Here is a 19,277-nt window from a genome sequence, read left to right on the forward strand (position 1 = left end):
ACACCTTCCGTAGATGCATCTACGGAAGTTTCCCGGCTTGTTTTTGCAGCAGAAGCAGTGCAGTAGCTAGCAGTAGATTGCAAATGGAAAAATGTATAAACACATAAAGATATAAAGTAAGACTTGACGAAAAAGGATTATATTGCAATGTTATAGAGTGTATATGTTACACTTTGAAACTACATAAATACATTAAAAGAGCTATCGCCGGCTAAATCTATTGGAGGTTCTAATCTTGACTTTTTGGCATTTGATTCCTTCTCGGTGTTGTTCAACTTTTCAAAATCGTGCATCCTATCCACAAAATAGTCCGACCACGTATCGGCAACGTCGATGTGATAAAGTGCCCATTCCGGTGAAGTAGGTGGTATGGGGCATCCCGGTTTCAAGTAAACTTGTACAAAATGACGCGATTTGGCGAGCCATCAAACACATATAATACGATCAATTAGAAGCCATCAGACACCAATACTAAAGACAGAAATATTTAGAAGTCAAATTCATAAGATCCACCAGTAAAAGGAAAGGCTTCGCAGGGTTCAGCAAACAATACTTCATCTCTGTTTGGAAGTTCTGTGTGCAGACTCGAACAGAACAGACAGGATTCTACCATAAGGTTTGTAGAAGTTTTGACCGAGTTTGAAAGCATCTAGAGATTCTCGCATGTGTCCAAAAGTAATGGCTGCAAGATTTATTGGCCGATTAGTTTCCAGACGATGAATCAGGAACCTATCTTTAGAGTGCAAGATCTTATGGAATTTTCCTCGAGGTAGTAGGTTTGAGAGAATGAGACGACACAAGACTTGTTTTGTTGGAGAAAGATGGTATGGATTGTTGAACACACGACGGGCCAGTTTACTCACGTCATTTGGAATGACAAACACATTTGCATGATCGAAGGATGTTAGACAAGCAACATGATGTTTCAAGGGACACCCAATCGTTTCAGCAATGGATGCTTTAGAGATGGTGAACGGAATTCCATGGATGGAAGAAGTGATGCTCAGATTGTCATCACTGATAGAAGCATTTTTCCATAATTCTGTTACTAGATTGATGAAAATAGGACCACGGAGAATAACAATGTACAATATCCAACCTTGTTGATAGAAACAGTTGATGTAATGTGAAGGATAGAAAAACACTTAGAAAGGGGGGGTTTGAATAAGTGTAGTCTAAAAACTTGAACGATAAAAACAATTTGCACAGTTATTTTTATCCTGGTTCGTTGTTAACTAAACTACTCCAGTCCACCCCCACGAAGTGATTTACCTCACCTGAGGATTTAATCCACTAATCTCAACAGATTACAATGGTTTTCCACTTAGCCCACGACTAAGTCTTCTAGAGTATCCTGATCACAACCTGATCACTCTAGGAACAAATGCTTAGACACAAGCTAAGACTTTCTTAGAGTATCCTGACCACCACGTGATCACTCTAATTACAACTGCTTAGACACAAGCTAAGACTTCCTAGAGTATTCTGATCAACACTTGATCACTCTAGTTACTTACAAATTAATGTAATCAAATAAGAGTTTTACAATGCTTCTGAAAAGCTATAATCACAACAGTGATATTTCTCTTAAAGTTTAAGCTTAATCTCACTAATATATTACAACAGCAATGTAGTGAGCATTGATGAAGATGAAGTTTTTGAGCTTTGAGTTGAACAGCGTTTTAGCAAGTTTTTCAGAATAAGTTCGTTAAGAATTGGTAACCTTGCTTCTTATCAGAACTTCATACTTATAGGCACTTGAGAAGATGACCGTTGGGAGCATTTAATGCTTTGCGTATTCCGTACAGCATTGCATTTAATGTTTCACGCTTTTGTCAACTACCTCGAGCCTTGTTCACGCTGTGTCTACTGACGTTGCCTTTAATAGCTTCTAACGTTCCTTTTGTCAGTCAGCGTAGCCTGCCATCTTGTACTTGCTTCTGATCTGATGTTTGTGTTTACAATGTTTGAAAATCATCAGAGTCAAACAGCTTGGTGCAGAGCATCTTCTTGTCTTCTGACCTTGAAGTGCTTCTGAGCGTGATACCATGAGGACTTCAGTGCTTCTGCTTCTGTACTCAAGTTCTTCTGATGCTTTCATAGACCCATGTTCTGATTCTGCCTTGACCATCTTCTGATGTCTTGCCAGACCATGTTCTGATGTTGCATGCTGAACCTCCTGAGTCAAAGTTTCTGAGCGCTGATTTGTGCATACTCTTTATATATTTCCTGAAAGGGAAATTGCAATGTATTAGAGTACCACATTATCTCACACAAAATTCATATCTTTGTTATCATCAAAAGTAAGAATATTGATCAGAACAAATCTTGTTCTAACATAATGGTCAGTGCTTTTGGCTAACCACATAAATTGTTCTTTGAAAACAATGAGGGTTGGTTGGGAAGCCATGAAGAAAATGATAAAGGTTCGGTTTAGGGTAGAGATTTGACACAGATTAAGTTTAAGACTTGATTGAATTTTTGACAAAAGAGCGGTTTTATATAAGTATGAGGAGAAGAAAGTGAAAACGTATAGCCAGAAGCAATCAATGCAGAGATTCACATGCATTATGGAATGAAGAGAACTTTTTTTGATAACCAAGGGATAGTAGAGTCATGATTAATGAAATTAGGGATAACGTAGAGAAATTAATACAACAGTTACCAATGACTCATGCCTCATAAGCTTTGCACGCGCGACCTCTCAGAGGATGAACACATGTTCAAATTCTCGGGTTGACGTGAACTAGTAGTTTCATTTACTGAACTTTTGACTCATCTTAGAAAATAAACTCCTGAACCGAGTAGGTCGGATATTTTTAGATGATTTTTGTTTTTAACTTCTGAGAAGTTATAAATCAAGTAGTTTAATTTTAGGCAACCGAATATTCTGAAATCACATTAGATATTGAACATAACTTCATTCTGGACACAATTTCATACTAATGTTCTTAAGAATGAATTTGAATCTATCTTCAAAAGGAGGTTTTGTAAAAATATCAGCCCACTGATGGTCTGTATCAATGAAATTTAAGCTTAATATCCCTTTCTGAATATAGTCCCTAATGAAGTGATACTTAATTTCTATGTGTTTTGCTTTTGAATGTAGAATAGGATTTTTAGAAAGACATATAGCATAATTGTTATCACAGAAAATTGGAATCTTACGCTCATAGATGTGATAATCTTCTAACTGACTTTTCATCCAAAGCATCTGAGTGCTACAGCCCGCAGCAACTACATACTCTGCTTCTTTAGTTGATAATGCAATTGTGGCTTGCTTTTTGCTATACCAAGAGATCAGATTGTTTCCTAGAAACTGACAGCTTCCAGATGTACTTTTATGTTCTATTCTGTCTCCAGCAAAATCAGCATCACAATAACCTACTAAATTGAACTCTTTGGATTTCTGTAACACAGTCCAACATTCGTAGTACCTTTCAGATACCTCAGAATTCGCTTGACAGGAGTCAAGTGAGACTCTCTAGGATCTGATTGGAATCTTGCACATAAGCATACACTAAACAAAATATCTGGTCTAGATGCATTCAGATAAAGTAATGAACCAATCATACCTCTGTAGATTTTCTGATCTACTTTCTTACTTACCTCATCTTTACCGGAAATGCAAGTAGGATGCATTGGGGTTTTTGCTTCTTTACTTTCTGATAACTGGAATTTCTTCAGAAGTTCCTTGACATACTTTGTTTGGTGTATGTAAGTTCCTTCAGAAGTTTGATTTATTTGAATTCCCCGAAAGAATTAAGTTCTCCCATCATACTCATTTCAAATTCTGCTTGCATAGACTCAGCAAATTCTCTTCCAAGAGAGATATTAGAAGTTCCAAAAATAATATTATCCACATATATTTGACAAATTAAAACATCATTTTTAAATGTCTTACGAAATAGAGTTGTGTCAACCTTCCCTCTGGTAAAATCTTTATCTAAAAGGAATGAACCTAATCATTCATATCAAGCTCGGGGAGCTTTTTTTAGTCAAAATAAAGATTTTTTAAGTTTAAAAAAATGTTCTGGATATTTTGAATCTTCAAAGCCAGGGGGTTGATGAACATACACTTCTTCTTCAATGTAACCATTTAAAAATGCACTTTTAACATCCATTTGATATAAAGTGATGTTATATTGAGCAGCATAAGCAGTTAATAGTCTGATAGATTCAAACCTGGCGACTGGGCCAAGGTTTCATTATAGTTAATACCTCACTGTTGACTATATCCTTGTGCAACTAGTCGTGCTTTGTTTCTGACGACTTCTCCTTGCTCATTCATTTTGTTTCTTAACACCCACTTTGTTCCAATTGTATTAAATCCTTGTCTTGGAACTATATCCCATACATCATTTCTAGTAAATTGATTTAATTCCTCTTGCATAGCAATAATCCAATCTATATCTTGAAGAGCTTCATCAAACTGAAGTTGCCTCAATCATAGAAACTAATCCAAATAGTAAATTTTCAATATTTCTGATAAATGATCTAGTTCTAATGGGGTCATCTTTTTTTCCAAGTATGACATCTTCTGGATGATGTGTAGTGAGTCTAGAAAATCTTCTGAGAAAGGGTTCTTCAGAAATTCTCAAGTTCTCCATAGTTGTGATTGGAGGAACTTCTGATGCATTTTCAGCTTCTGAATCTTCAGAGTTTGTGATCTGTACTTCCATATCTGCAAAATTTTCAAATTGATTTGGCTTTTGATGTCCAAGCTTATCATCAAATCTGATATTGATTGATTCTTCAACAATCAAGGTTTCTGTATTATATACTCTATAGCCTTTTGAGCATTCAGAGTATTGTTGCACCCCAAAATTTGCCCTCTTCTTCGTGCTATAAGTTATGAAGGACGTTTATTTCGTCGTTCGAAAATAAAAGAAAAATTAAAGAGTTGCTATTGTTCTGAGATTGGCAAGTCAAGTGGATTGTGGGATGAATTGCAAGAGAATGAGTCATGTTACAAGATGTCGAGCTTAAGATAGCCATGGTGCTCAAGGTCTTGTTATCCATCAATTACTTGGTCCACATATGCTAATTTTTTCATAGTTGTCAAAAGGAATAAGGTCTTAAGGTTGCTAAGGTGGGAGAAGGATTATTTGGTTTACTTAACCACAAGCTACCGACTTAAGGTATTCATCGTGATGCAAAGTCGTGGTCCATAGTTTCTCTTTTGGTATCAAAAACCTCAAGCGCATGTTACGATGTTGGTTCAATGCTATTATAGAAATTGGAAAATGTTCGAGGATCGGATTTAAGTTCAGTCATCAAGCTTTGCAAGGTTGGAAAGAAAATACTTGGAATTTCTATGAAATACAAGATTTATTACAAAATATAATCAAACATTCCTTCATTATTCAAATATGCATTTCCATAAATTCATCACTATCCAAAATCTATTTTGTTCTAATATCCAATGTCAAAAATTCACGCCGTGACTTCGTCAACACTTGACCACCGAGAAGAAGCTATGTAATTTATGCCTATATCATGCTACGCTTCAAAAGATTTCCAAACTTGCAGCACAGCCAATAAACCATTCACCCTTCAAGAGAAAATAAGCCGTATCTCAACTATGCCATCAAGAAAAACCGACATCCATCAACCCTGCACAAACAAATTCAAACCGAACCGAAAAAAGTCAATTAGTAAGAGCAAACCGGTTCAGAAGAAAACTAACAGAATCACAATAGAAAGAGAATTTCCAGAACAGAACAAAAGGGGGATTTTCAGAAGCTTCACATCAGAAGAGAAAAAAAGCTATAACAGAAAAGGAGAAGTAACAACCTGTAACAAACTTCTGACTCTTCAACCTTCTCCAATAACATCCATCTTCATCTTCAATTTCTCTCTCACGGTCGATAACAGAAAAACCAGAGAAATTCACAAAAATCTTCAATCTTCTTCACCTCATCTCTTTCAATCCAAGCTTCATTCAACCTCCTTCATTTCACACGAATCCATTCTTCAATCTCTCTACTGATTCCATGATTCTTGAACCTTCATTCAATTCCGAGAAAACTCAACAAATTCGTTAATCTTCAAGACGCAACAGAAATTTTCAGAAGAAAAATAACAGAAAAATCACCTTCAATCTGCTTCGCCTCAACGCTTCAATTTCATCATCTCCTTCAATCACCGACGCTGCACAATTCATCAACATCGCCACACAGTGTTCATCTTCATCACTCTTCAAACTTCTCCCTTCACTCTCCAATCACGATCTCAAATCATCAACAGGATCACTTTGCTCTGCAATCTTCAACGCATCAATAATCATCTTCACTTCACGTTGAACCACCGCACCACGCCGTTTGCCGTCGCCATTTCGTGAGAAGAAGCTCGGAGAGCCGCCGCCTGAGTTCCGCGAAGGAGGGAGAGGTGAGAAATTTGATTGCAGTTCAATAGTCATGTTAAACTTCAACCCTAATTTTCCTCTTTCTTTGTTTTATTAATTTTAATTAGAGGTTAATGGAACTATAGAAATCATTAATTGAGATAAATCTGGATAACAAAATAATTGGATCAAACAATTTTTACACATGGATCGATCGATTGGGCTCAGCAATTTGCAATGTAGACATTCCTTGGGCCTCTCTCACGAAATCACTGCCATACACCCCATTTGAGCCCAACACCACTTTTTTGCCATAAAATTCTGGAAAAAAAAAGAAGATAACCTTGGGCCTTCATACGAGATTTGCTGCGCCACACTTCCTTTTGGCCCACGCACCGTCTCTTCCAAAAATATGAGAAAAAAACATGTCATTGGGCCTTATTGCGAGTTGCTAGCGCCATACCCCTCCTGAGCCCAACACCACTTTTTTGCCATAAAATTCTGAACAAAAAAAGAAGATAACCTTGGGCCTTCATACGAGATTTGCTGCGCCACACTTCCTCTTGGCCCACGCACCGTCTCTTCCAAAAATATGAGAAAAAAACATGTCATTGGGCCTTATTGCGAGTTGCTAGCGCCATACCCCTCCTGAGCCCATGACCATAGTTTTTTTGGCTGAATAATTGAACAATGAATTGTCTGGGCCAACTCCATTGGGCGCTGCACCTTTTGTTGAGTTTACACATCATTTTCAATATTACACCTCCCTGACTCAATCTAATTCATGTTATATTTAGTTTCTTTTACTAGTTTTGTTTCCTATTATTTTTAGCATGCTAAATCATTGTTGCTTTGTTTATTTTTTTGTTTTTGTTTTGCATGATAAAAAGACAATAAAAACATGTAATATATTTTGCTTGTTAGAATTTAAATGTTTTGTTATATTGTTTAGTTTTAATTCTTTGATAAAATACCATGAAAAATATTATGTTTGATTAGATTTCTCGCATTAATGAAAAGAGATAATAAAAAAATATGTAATCTTTCCCTTGTTAGGATTTGATGTTTAGTCACATAGTTTTGTTCTATTATTGTTAGATAAAAAAGTCACAAAAAAACAATTTACTCTTGTTAGATTTTGTTTTAGGATTTAATTAGGACTTAATTGCTAGTATTTTCTATAGCGTGCTTCCTTGTTACTACTGATTTGTTTGCTGAGATGTGCGAGGTACTATAGCCTTCGATTGCGATTTGACTTGCTTCGTGTTCCACTTTATTTGTGGGATACGAATTCGCTTCCGATGCGATTGGTTCGCGTCGTGTTCCATTTTATTTGTGGGACACGAACTTATTCCCGATGGGATTCACCTGATCTCTCATTCGTTGAGATGTATATTCCTGTATTGTCTGGATTGTGTTTCTCTTGCAAGTTGCTTATGTGGTTGTGTTTGATACGCACCACACGTCGCTCGTGATTTATTTTCACGACGATGCTTTCTGACTTTGCTTGATGCTAGCTTACGCGAAGTATCCCGGACTTCTTTGCTTACGCTTGCTAGCTCATTGCGGATTTGCTATCTGTTCGGTATTGTCCCCTTGTCCCTTTTACTCTTTCGGGAACCATATGATTCCATGAGAAGTAGGGTAGGCATGAAGCATCATATTTGCCATGAGAAGTAGGACCTAGGCATTCATCTGGCCAAGCCCTCAAAAGAGGCTCTGTTTTTGTTGGTGTGTTTATATTTGTGCTTTGCGGCAAGGAGTCACGGTGTAATAAGTCCTATATGGCACTCTGTTAAGTTCTCATGGAAGGCACGCGGAAAGGGTTAACAATCAACCCCCGCCCAGTCTCATCGAGTCCGTTCAGTATGCGCACGCTACGCGTGGTTCGCTTCTGAACTAGCACAAGATCTTGTTATCGAGTATGTCAGGAAAAGGGTTCATGCAATCGGACCCCTGCATTTCCTATAACTCGCGTCGCTCAACGTTGATGCTCGGTGTACACGCGCACCATTTTCCTTTCAGATCCGTGACGGCTTGGTTGCTGAGAGGGACTCGCTCCTGTTGTCTATGGCCCGATCATTTTCGCGAGGTCTAATGCTTGGTTGACTCGGGTGATTTGCTCCCCTTGGCCATGGCGGGACCGCTTTTCTACTACTTGGCCAGTGCCAGTAGTTTGTTTGCTTTACGAGCGGAGCTCATTTGCGTGCCATTGTTATGCATTTGTTTGATTACTACTTCGGTAGTTTGCTTGATTATCGAGCGGAGCTCGATCGTAGGCCATATCTTTGTGATGCTTGTTCACTTGTGATGCTTGTTCACTATCTTTGTATCTTATATGCCTGTTGGTATGATATCTTTGTGATGCTTGTTCAATATCTTTGTATCTGCTATGCCTGTTAGTATGATATCTTTGTCATGCTTGTTTACACACTTGCACATGTATGCCTGTTACATGTTGTTTGCGATGCCTGTTCGCGTTATCACTTGTGATTCCTGTTCACACACTCACATTCGTGTATACCTGTTACATGTCTGTTTTCTGTTTGCGATGCCTGTTCGCCTGTTCTTATCTGTGATGCCTGTTCAAATGCCATGTTTGCTAGGATCTTTGTGACGCTCCTTGTTTGCATGCTCCCTTAGGGTGCTCGGTTCCGTTTCTCTAGGAGACGCGAATCGAGATAGAAACAGAAACTTTTGGGCCGAACTACGGCGCTCTGATTTCTCCATTGCACGTTGGAGGTACGTAGGCACAGGTTACGAACACCCTAGCGAGAAAACTTTTCTTTTTGTTGTTTTGTTCGACTTTTTCCTTTATCTTGTTTGCCTACTATTTGCATATTTCTTGTTATCTTGTATATCCTTCCATTGCATGTTTCCTGTAGCACATTGCATGACACACACACACACACACCTTTAGATTAGAAAGTAGCAAAAGTGGATACTGTGGAGTACCACAGGCGTGAGGGGTTCTAATACCTTTCCCTCGCGCAACCGACTTCCTTACCCATTCTCTGAGACCTGTGTTTGTTTGTTTGTTTTTCTTCGATATTTTACATTCCTTAGCATAGGATAAATAGATGTTCGATGGCGACTTCATTGTTTTGTTTCGATGAGTTTTCCAGTTGCTTCAAGTATCCCAGCAGAAAACACTTTTGTGCTATAGTATCAAACTTGTTCAGATGTTCTTTAGTATTTAGAATATAGAAAGTACATTCAAATGGATGAAAATATGAAATGTTGGGTTTTTTATTCTTTCACAGTTCATAGGGAGTCTTTTCAAGAATAGGTCTTATGGAGATTCTATTTTGAATATAACATGTTGTGTTTATCGCTTCTGCCCATAAATGTTTAGCCATATTAGTTTCATTAATCATAGTCCTAGCAATTTCTTGTAGTGTTATGTTCTTATGTTCTATAGCTCCATTTTGTTGAGGAGTTCTAGGACAGGAGAAATTATGAGAGATTCCATTATCTTTAAAGAACTTCTCAAAGAGATGGTTCTCAAATTCTCCTTCATGATCACTTCTAACCTTTATGATTTTAAGCTCTTTTTCATTTTGAACTTGGTTACAAAAGTCAGAGAACATAGTATGTGACTCATCTTTGTGTTTTTAGAATTTTACCCATGTCCATTTGTTGTAGTCATCAACAATAACCAATCCGTTCTTCTTACCTCTGATTGGTGCAGTTTTAACTGGACCAAATAAATCAATATGCAGAAGTTCTAATGGTCTAGAGGAGGAAACAACTTTTTTAGATTTAAAAGAAGTTTTTGAAAACTTTCCCTTCTGACATGCTTCACAGAGAGCATCTGAGTTGAACTTCAGATTTGGGAGACCTCTTACCAAATTGAGTTTGTTGAGCTGAGATAATCTTCTCAAGCTAACATGTCCCAATATTTTGTGCCAAACCCATTGCTCATTATTAACAGACAAAAGACAAGTTACTTTCTGAGTTTTAAGTTCAGAAAGATCAATTTTATAAATGTTGTTCTTTCTCTTACCAGTAAAAAGGATTGATCCGTCTTTCTGACTAATAGCCTTACAAGACTCTTGATTAAATATTATGTCATAGCCGTTGTCACTTAATTGACTTATAGACAACAAGTTATGAGCTAATCCTTCTACTAGTAAAACATTAGTTATAGAGGGAGAGTTACCGTTACCAATAGTTCCTGAACCAATAATCTTTCCCTTTTGGTTCCCTCCAAATCTGACGTCTCCGCCAGATTTAAGTTCCAAGCTTTGGAACATAGACTTTCTTTCCGTCATATGACGTGAGCATCCAGAGTCCAGGTACCATGACTGGTGTTTTAACTTCACTGCTAAGGACATTTGCAACATAAATTATTTTTTCCTTAGGTACCCATATCTTTTTGGGTCCTTTGGTGTTAGTGTTCCTAAACTTCTGTTTGAACTTAGGTTTAGCATAGGAGTTATCAGAATATGATGTATATTTTATGTCATGAGTGTGACCAAAATTAAATTGTGTGTGCAATGGTTTGTATGTAATGTTCATTTCATCAACCGGTTTAGATTGATATGGTTCTTTTCCCATGGGTGTCTCATAACCAATTCCTGTTCTATTATTTCTACTTACACCATATATCATAGAAGCCATCTTGCTTTTGTTTATACTTATAGCAAGAAATCTTTGAAAACCAGAGTCATATTCTTTCAGAATATCTTTAGAACTTGAAGTAATATCTGACTTAGAAATATTTTGAGTTTTCAATTCCTCTATGAGTTTCAGATTATTTTCTTTAAGATCAGAATTCTCTGCTTTAAGTTTCCGTGTTTCAACTACAAGATTGTTTTTAAGTTTCTTGTATTTTATTCTTAATTTACTATGATTTTCCAGAAGTTCTGACAAACTTCTACAAGCTCATCTCTAGTGAGTTCAGAAAATACCTCGTTCGTTTCTAAATCTGAGCCTGAGTCATCTTCTGTAGTAGCCATGAATGCTAGGTTTGCATGGTCATCTTCAGAGTTAGATTCATCTTCAGAAGATTTTGAATCATCCCACGTGGCCATCAGACTTTTCTTCTTTTCAAATATTTTCTTTGGCATTTCTCTTTGCAGTTTGGGACATTCATTCTTGAAATGTCCTGGTTCCTTACATTCATAGCATACAACACCTTTTCTGCTAGTTTTCTTGTATCCAGACGATTCTCCTTTATAATCTGGTTTTCTGAAGTTTCTTAACTTCCTTTGCTTATGCTTCCAGAGTTGGTTAACTCTTTGGAGAGAAGAGATAGCTCATCTTCTTCTTTCGATCCGGATTCACTCAAGCATTCTTCTTCAGCCTGAAAAGCGTTAGTTTTAAATTTTCTAGTAGATTTAAGAGCGACAGTCTTACCTTTCTTTTGAGGTTCATTTCCATCCACTTCGATCTCATGACTTCTTAACGCACTGATGAGTTCTTTAAGGGATACATCATCAAGATTCTTTGCGACTTTGAATGCTGTAACCATTGCCCCCCCTTCTTGGTAGACTTCTGATTATTTTCTTGACATGATATGCTTTTGTGCATCCTTTGTTCATAACTCTCAAGCTAGTAGTCAGAGTCTGAAATCTTGAGAACAAGGCTTCAATGGACTCGTCATCTTCCATTTTGAAGGCTTCATACTTCTAGATAAGGGCCATAGCTATTTTCTCTTTGACTTGAGGATTACCTTCATGAGTCATTTTGAGTGGACTCAAACATATCATGCGTTGTGTCTCTGTTTGTGATTTTCTCGTATTCTGCATGTGAGATAGCACTTAGCAGTATAGTTTTGGCCTTGTGATGACGTTTGAACTCTTTATTTTGTTTACCAGTCATGTTTTTCCTATCTATCTTTTTACCTGCATCTTCAGGATGATTGTAGCCATCTACCACAATATCCCATAGGTCAGGATCTTGTCCAAGAAAGAAGCTTTCTAGTCTATCTTTCCAATACTCAAAATTTTCTCCATCAAACACAAGAGGTCTTGTATAACCATTGTTGTTTAATTCATTTGCCATAGTGTTTTCCTTCTAGATCTTTTTCTAACACAGTTAAGTGTTTGCACCCAGAACCAAGTGCTCTGATGCCAATTGAAGGGTATGAAAACACTTAGAAAGGGGGGGGGGGGGGTTGAATAAGTGGTTTATTTTTGCAATATAAAAATGACTCAATATTTTTATCCTGATTCGTTATAACTCAACTACTCCAGTCCACCCGCCAAGGTGATTTCGCCTCTCTTAGTCGAGGACTTAATCCACTAATCGAAAACTGATTACAACAATCCACGAAGGCAACAACCAACGTCTTTGAGAATCTTAACCACAACTTGGTTACTCAAGGAATACAAACTTTGACTTCTTGAGAATCCTAACCACAACTTGGTTACTGAAGAAACAATTACAGAAAGAATTTCTAACAAGTGATCTTAAGTGCTTCTTAATCTAAGCTGTATCATAACTGTGATTTTTCACTAAGTTTAGTACAATAAAGATGAACTTAAATTGATACTTTGAACAATAATCTTTTCTTTCAGTATAAGTGTTCAAGTATGAGATATTTTCTTTGAGCGTGCTAACTTGTATCCCGCTTGTGTTGTTTATATCATGTATGAGCTCTCTTGTGCTGTGTATTTTTATTTTTCAAATGATCTTCTATTTATAGCATTTTGAAGATTTTGTCCGATGCTGGATAATAGGCTAGCTTAGCCTTTCATGTTTGCGTGTTATCTTGGATAAACTTGCTTTCCACGCTTCTTGAGACTTGTTACTAAATCTGCTTTTAGCCGTTAATAATCATTATGTCTCCAAGGATAATCTTTCTTCTGTCAGAGTATTTTATCTTGGTATTTCTTCAAGAAATCTTCTTTCTGAATTTGTAGAAATAACGTCTATCAGAATTATGCTTCAGCGGTTGGTGCTTTAAGAAGTTTCTTCATTAGAACTTCTTTAGAGTTCAGCGTGACTGTCTTTCAGCATTTGTATGTAGTCCAAGTTCTGATGGTACTTGTTTTGCTTGAACTTCAGCATATGTTTAGAACTTCTTCTGAAATAAGAGAATATAATTAGAGTATCATATTTACTTATAAAAAATTTATTTAATTGTTATCATCAAAACACTAAGATAAGATTAGAACTAAACTATGTTCTAACATTATGATGTTTTGTCTTTTAGGGTTTGTGGCCCCATAGTTGTGCATTTTTTATGTCTTGTTTGTGGTCTCATTCTACCTATAATGTATCATCTATTCCAGGCCATCCATGTGTCAAAAAATTAGGTTTAGAATTTATCATGAAGGTAGACTGGTTGACACCCCTGTGAGATTGTATATTAGTGGGTTTGTTTTAGAAATGAGTTGGAAATGGGAGGTTGACTACATGTACTATATGAAATTGTTGGAATTGATTAAGAAAGAGAGGTATAAAGACATTAAATGTATATGGTATTTGAACCCTACGATGAGCTTTACTCGTGGCCTTAGAACACTTAACTGTGACAATGATGTGTTGCAACTGATAAAAGATGCTGATGGTTGTGACATTGTAGATTTGTATGTTGAGCATAACATTAGTGAACCTGACATTGTAGATTTGTATGTTGAGCATAACATTAGTGAACCTGACATTATAGATGAGGCCGAAATAAGGCATGGCACAATTTTTGATGATAATGATGTTGTAGTGGTTGATAATGTTGAAATGGACAAGGATGTTGAATTGAATGGTGAAGATGGTTAAATATGCTGGTAATGTGTACCCTAGCTAGTGCTTAATAAGAATAAGAGATTTGCTGAAAGTTGGACTCCAACTTGGCATGGTGATGATGTCATGGCTATATTTGGGGTAACAAATGGTATAGAAACATAATGTGTCAACCTTAAAGAAGGAACTTGTGCTTATAGAAAATGGAACTTGTCTGGTATCCCTTTTAGCCATGCAATATCATGCATATGGCACAACAAAAAACAACCCGAGGAATATATTTCTGAGTATTACAGGTATGCATGAAATATGTTGCATATTATGTTATGCTATAGTGTGAATCAAATTTCTAAATATTGTGTTGTAATTGTGAAAGAAATCAACTTTTCAAAACCTACTCACACGTCATCTACCCAACTAATAGACCCCAATTATGGCCTGTAGATGATGCATTAATAGTCAATCCACCTGTGATGAGAAAGGAAATTGGATGCCCCGAGAAAACAAGAAACAAAACTAACAATGAACCGAAAAATCCACATGTTTTGCCATGGAAGCTTCCAACTCTAACATGTCACAAATGTGGATCTATGGGCTATAACATGAGAACTTGCAAAGAAAAGAGGGCAACTGTAATGTCCCTATTTTATTTACTTAATTTTTGTAAATAAATTGTGTGATTGTTTGTGTTTGTTGTTGATTTGTTGTGTTGGAAGAGTCCTTTAGTGTAGCACAATATCCTTAGAAATATCCGTTTTAAGGTGTAAGGGGTGTTGGAGTAAAAACGTAGAGTTTGGGGTGGTAGAAGTGGAACTAGTATTAATAATTAATTAGAATTATTTTAATTATTTAAATAGTATTAGGGGGAATATTAATTAAATAAATGTTTAGTTGGGATAATATTTATTTTAATTAGTTAGGATAATAAATAATAATAATATTATAATCAGAAAAAGAAGGGAATAGAGAGACAGAACTGATAGAACATGAAAAAGAGAAGAGAAGAAGAAGAGAGCCAGAGCATAGGAAGTAGATTCTCCATTAGAGAAGTTTCAAGCTCATCATCTAAGGTTAGGATGAGACTTCCTCTTATATAAGGGATTTCATGATACCATGCGGGTGGGTGCGCTTATCTCTCTAGGGTTATTCTTTTTTCTATGTTTTAGTGTAATTGATGTGTAATGATGTGATTTTGCTGTATGTTTGGATGAATTGTGTGTTTGTTGAATGATGTGAAGGTTTTATGTTGTTGGCAATCAAAGTGTGAAATTGGGGTACATGATTATCTATCAAAATTTGGACTTGGGGAATGTTTTGAAAATGATTTTCGTAAAATAAAATATGCAGAAAACTGCCACAGTTTTATCGGTAAGCGGTTACGGGTTTTGGCATAACCGGTTACGCCTGAAACATTTTTCAGGAAACTCAAAATTTTGTATGTGTAACCGGTTATGGGTTTTGGTGTATCGGTTACACAGTCTAAAAATGAGAAAACCGGGCTTTCGGGGGGTGTAACCGGTTACGGGTTTTGACGTAACCGGTTACCACTGTGAAAATTTGTACTCTCGATTTTTGTAATTGGCGTAACCGGTTATGTGTTTTGGCGTAACCGATTACCACTGCTCTGACAGAATTTTATAAATTCATAACTCGAATTCAGGGTGTTCGATTGAGGTACCATTCTAAGCGTTGGAAAACTAACGCATTTTACTTTAATTTAAAAATAAGTTTGAGAACCCAAAAATGATTAATGTTGTTGTTTGATGATAAATGGTGTATGATTTGCATGTTGTAGTGTAATGAATATGTGAATGGTGTATTATTATACGATATGTTGCTACAATACCAATGTTGAATGCTTGTAATACATGTATATATGATTGGTGGCTGTTTTGATGTGGTACATTGGTTAAGGTGAATACCTACGTGTTGATGTTGTTGCATGTCATTTATGAAGTTATGCATAATGGTGTTTGGAAGGTGGTCCATTTTGGTGAGCCTCAATCATATGGTGGGGATTGGGTGCGAGTAGTTGATTCCAGATGGAAATCGGTGAAGCATTACCTATGACGATGGTAATGATTTTAGGTGTTCTCTGATTCTATGGTGGGGTTCGGGAGAGAATGAACCTGAGAGTTCATATTTGTTACCACATGCATTGAGTCATAGAGTTAGTCTCATTGCATTGCATATATCATTTTTTAATGTTTGGATAGTATGGAGTGTGACTGTATAATGTATTACTATGTTGGATTGTGAGGGTGTGGATTGTTGAATGGGTGTTGGTTAAGATAATTATATGCTTACATATTATTATGAATTTCATTATATAATTTTAAATCTCACCCCTTCTATTTGAGTGTTGCCTCCACGTGGGTAACATGCACATACTCAAGAGTAAAGGTCTGGAAGTTAGTGTCTGCTCTGATATGTAACACTGGGGGGGTCAATGCTTGTTTTGTTTATGTTGGGAGGAAACTACATGTATACCTCTGTTGTTGGATAATATTTACATTTGACAATTATTTATGATTATTGTTGTTATAATTCATGTTTGAGAAGTAAAGCTATTTGTGGTTGGTGTTTTTCTGCTGCTAATAAAATATTGGAATTCAGACTTGAATATGCTTTGAATTATGTTTTAATTTTTACATATGTGTTACACATCCTATTGTATGAGCTACTTGAAGTTGAATGTAGCATCCTAATTGGTTAGATGTTTTAATTTACTTTGATTTTTTATTTATAAATTACTCTGGGGAATTATGGTGTTACATAGTTGTATCAGAGCAGGTCCGTCCGTCGGACCAGGTTGTCAAATGTTGTTTGTTCCTTAGTACGCGACATGTGTGTTGTGACATCCTGATTTTATTAATTATATTAGTAATTATACTATTTGGTATTTTTAATAATTATTTATTTATTTAGTTATTATGTGGTATAATAACTATTTGAAATATTTAATTGTATGTGTGTTTGTGTTATTTGGGTTAATTAAGTTGTATGAGAGATATAGTTAATTGGGCCTTAGTAGTAGAAATGTAATAGATGGATTATGGGTTTAGCCCATTAAGAGAAAAGAGATAGTAAGAGGAGGAAATTAGGGTTTTAGAGTTGGAGTCTCATAACTTATTTTTGGGGAGAAAGGAAAAATAGAAGAGAGAAGAGAAACAAGGGAGGAGCACTTGAGAGAAGAAGAAAGTTATGGAGGAAGCCTTAATTTTCGCAGAAAGTTTCAGCATAGGGTCACCTTGGCAAATCGGACATATCTCTCAATCCAACCGTTGGATCGTTATGGTACTTGAACACAACGTTCCTGACTCATAGAGGTAAGTTCTGACTGAAGCGATTTAGATTTTGAGGGTTTTAAGTTTGTCTGATAAGCTGATTCCCGAACTGGTGTTTAGGTGTGTTTCCAATTGATGTTAGAAAGAATTTCTTTTGGAGAAAAACTTAGAGCTATGGTGAAATAGTCTATATTTACCAAGGTAAGGGTGGGGTTCGAATTATATAACCGGGAATATGATGATTGTATGTGAGATTAGGTGTATTTAGTTATCCGAAATTAATTGAAAATTATAGAGGTAGTTCGTATATGCTAGTAGGTGATTGTAATTGGCTTGTTTTGTGAATTATGATGAGTATGTTGTGTTGTTATTTCTTTGGGATTTCTGAGCGATGTGTATATTGTTGTTGTTTTATACGAAGTTGAAGGATATTTCAGTGACGATGTACACCTCTATTTATTGGTATAGCGACGATATATGCTTATGCCTTTTGTGACGATGATGTTGTTGTTGTTGTATGTGTTTGTTGCATTCATATACATATGCATTTTGGCGATGGCCTGGATTGACAAATTAGTGACGAAGGCTTATGCCTTGATGCCTCGGTTTAACTGGCAATTAGCGATGGAGGCTGAAGCCCTGGGTACCACATGCATGGTCATAGTTGTGTCGCATTTTGAGTCGTTGTGAAGTTAATGTTGATATGAGTTGATGTTGATATAAGTTGTGTTGGTTTGAGTTGCGAAATAATTATTGTAATTATTGTGATAATAGTTGTTGTTGATGGTTGTTATAATTGTTGTTATAAATTGTTGCTAGATATTATTATAATTGTTGTTTGAAGGTGGTGATAATCGTATGATCTGATCTAATATATTAATTATCATACTTTTGTTTATATCTTTCGATATCTCATCCCTTCTGAATGATGTTTCCCTTACCGTGGAAAACGGACAGGTACTCAAGATAGCGGTGAAAGTTTTGAAGTGATTTTATGAAGTCTTTACTTGCTGTTAGTCGAGTTGGTGTCTTGCTCTGATACGTAGCACTCGGGGGGATAAAACGATTGTTTTAATTATTAATTCTTTTGCTGAATTTTTATATGGTTTTGGTTTAAATTGTAACTTAAAGTTACCGTGCAATGATGCTACGACTTGATTTGAATAGTTATGAAGTTTGTTGATTCCGCTGCGAGTTAATTATTGAATTTAAACAAAGTGATTTTTAGTAATGATTTGATTATCGTTTTAAATTTCTGTTCTATGTATCTATGTGAAGGCAAATAAGCCGTAATTGTTTTTGAAATGATGAATATGTGATACCTCAAGTGAACTTGTTTGGATTTTATACTCTGATTTTCCGTATAATTTATCGGGTAGATTTGGGGTGTTACATGTGTGATACACTGCTGGTGCTTTCTTGTTTTTCTTACCACTTATTTGCAGAAGTGAGATTGAAGCAAGTGGGGGAGAAACATTTGCTTCTCTTGGATGTTTTAGTTCTGAAGTGTTGGTTCGGGGTGCTGCTGATTAGAAACGTGCAAGTGTTGTTGGAGTTGTGTTGTTTTACGAACCTGATGGGGACGTGGAATCAAGGTTTTTTCCTGTCGTATAAGTTGGGATGTCTGTGAGGGAGAACGATCACGTATTGTTAATGTTTGCTTATCGGAGAGTTGAAAGCAATGTGATGACTAGTGATATGTCAGTGGTGTGTATTTCCTGATGTTTTTCCTAAAGCTATAGATGAAGGTGGAGAGCTATATATTTCTGCTAAGTAGATGAGTCTGTGAAGGATGGAGAGATGATGTTTATGGTGTTAGATCCGTTGGATGCTAAGAGAAAAGGAGTAAATAGTGAATTACCTGTTGTTTGTAAATTCCCATAACTATTTTTGAGGTGGAAAGACATGACATCTGGTTGTTGATTGCAAAGATAATGTGGTGACTTGCTACAACT

The 19,277-nt window shown here is 36.3% G+C and overlaps 1 long non-coding RNA gene across 1 annotated transcript; it reads right to left on the reverse strand.

The window, feature by feature from the left end:
• Positions 1-5,334: 5,334 nt before the first annotated feature.
• LOC131606639 (uncharacterized) lies at positions 5,335-6,449 on the reverse strand. Its single transcript, XR_009284931.1, has 3 exons — positions 6,098-6,449; positions 5,797-6,009; positions 5,335-5,616 (listed from the first exon to the last, which is right to left on the reverse strand). It is a non-coding gene; the product is annotated as an uncharacterized LOC131606639 (long non-coding RNA).
• Between the last annotated feature and the right edge of the window lie 12,828 nt (positions 6,450-19,277).

The sequence above is a fragment of the Vicia villosa genome, linkage group LG5, assembly GCF_029867415.1.
Source record: "Vicia villosa cultivar HV-30 ecotype Madison, WI linkage group LG5, Vvil1.0, whole genome shotgun sequence".
NCBI lineage: Eukaryota > Viridiplantae > Streptophyta > Magnoliopsida > Fabales > Fabaceae > Vicia > Vicia villosa.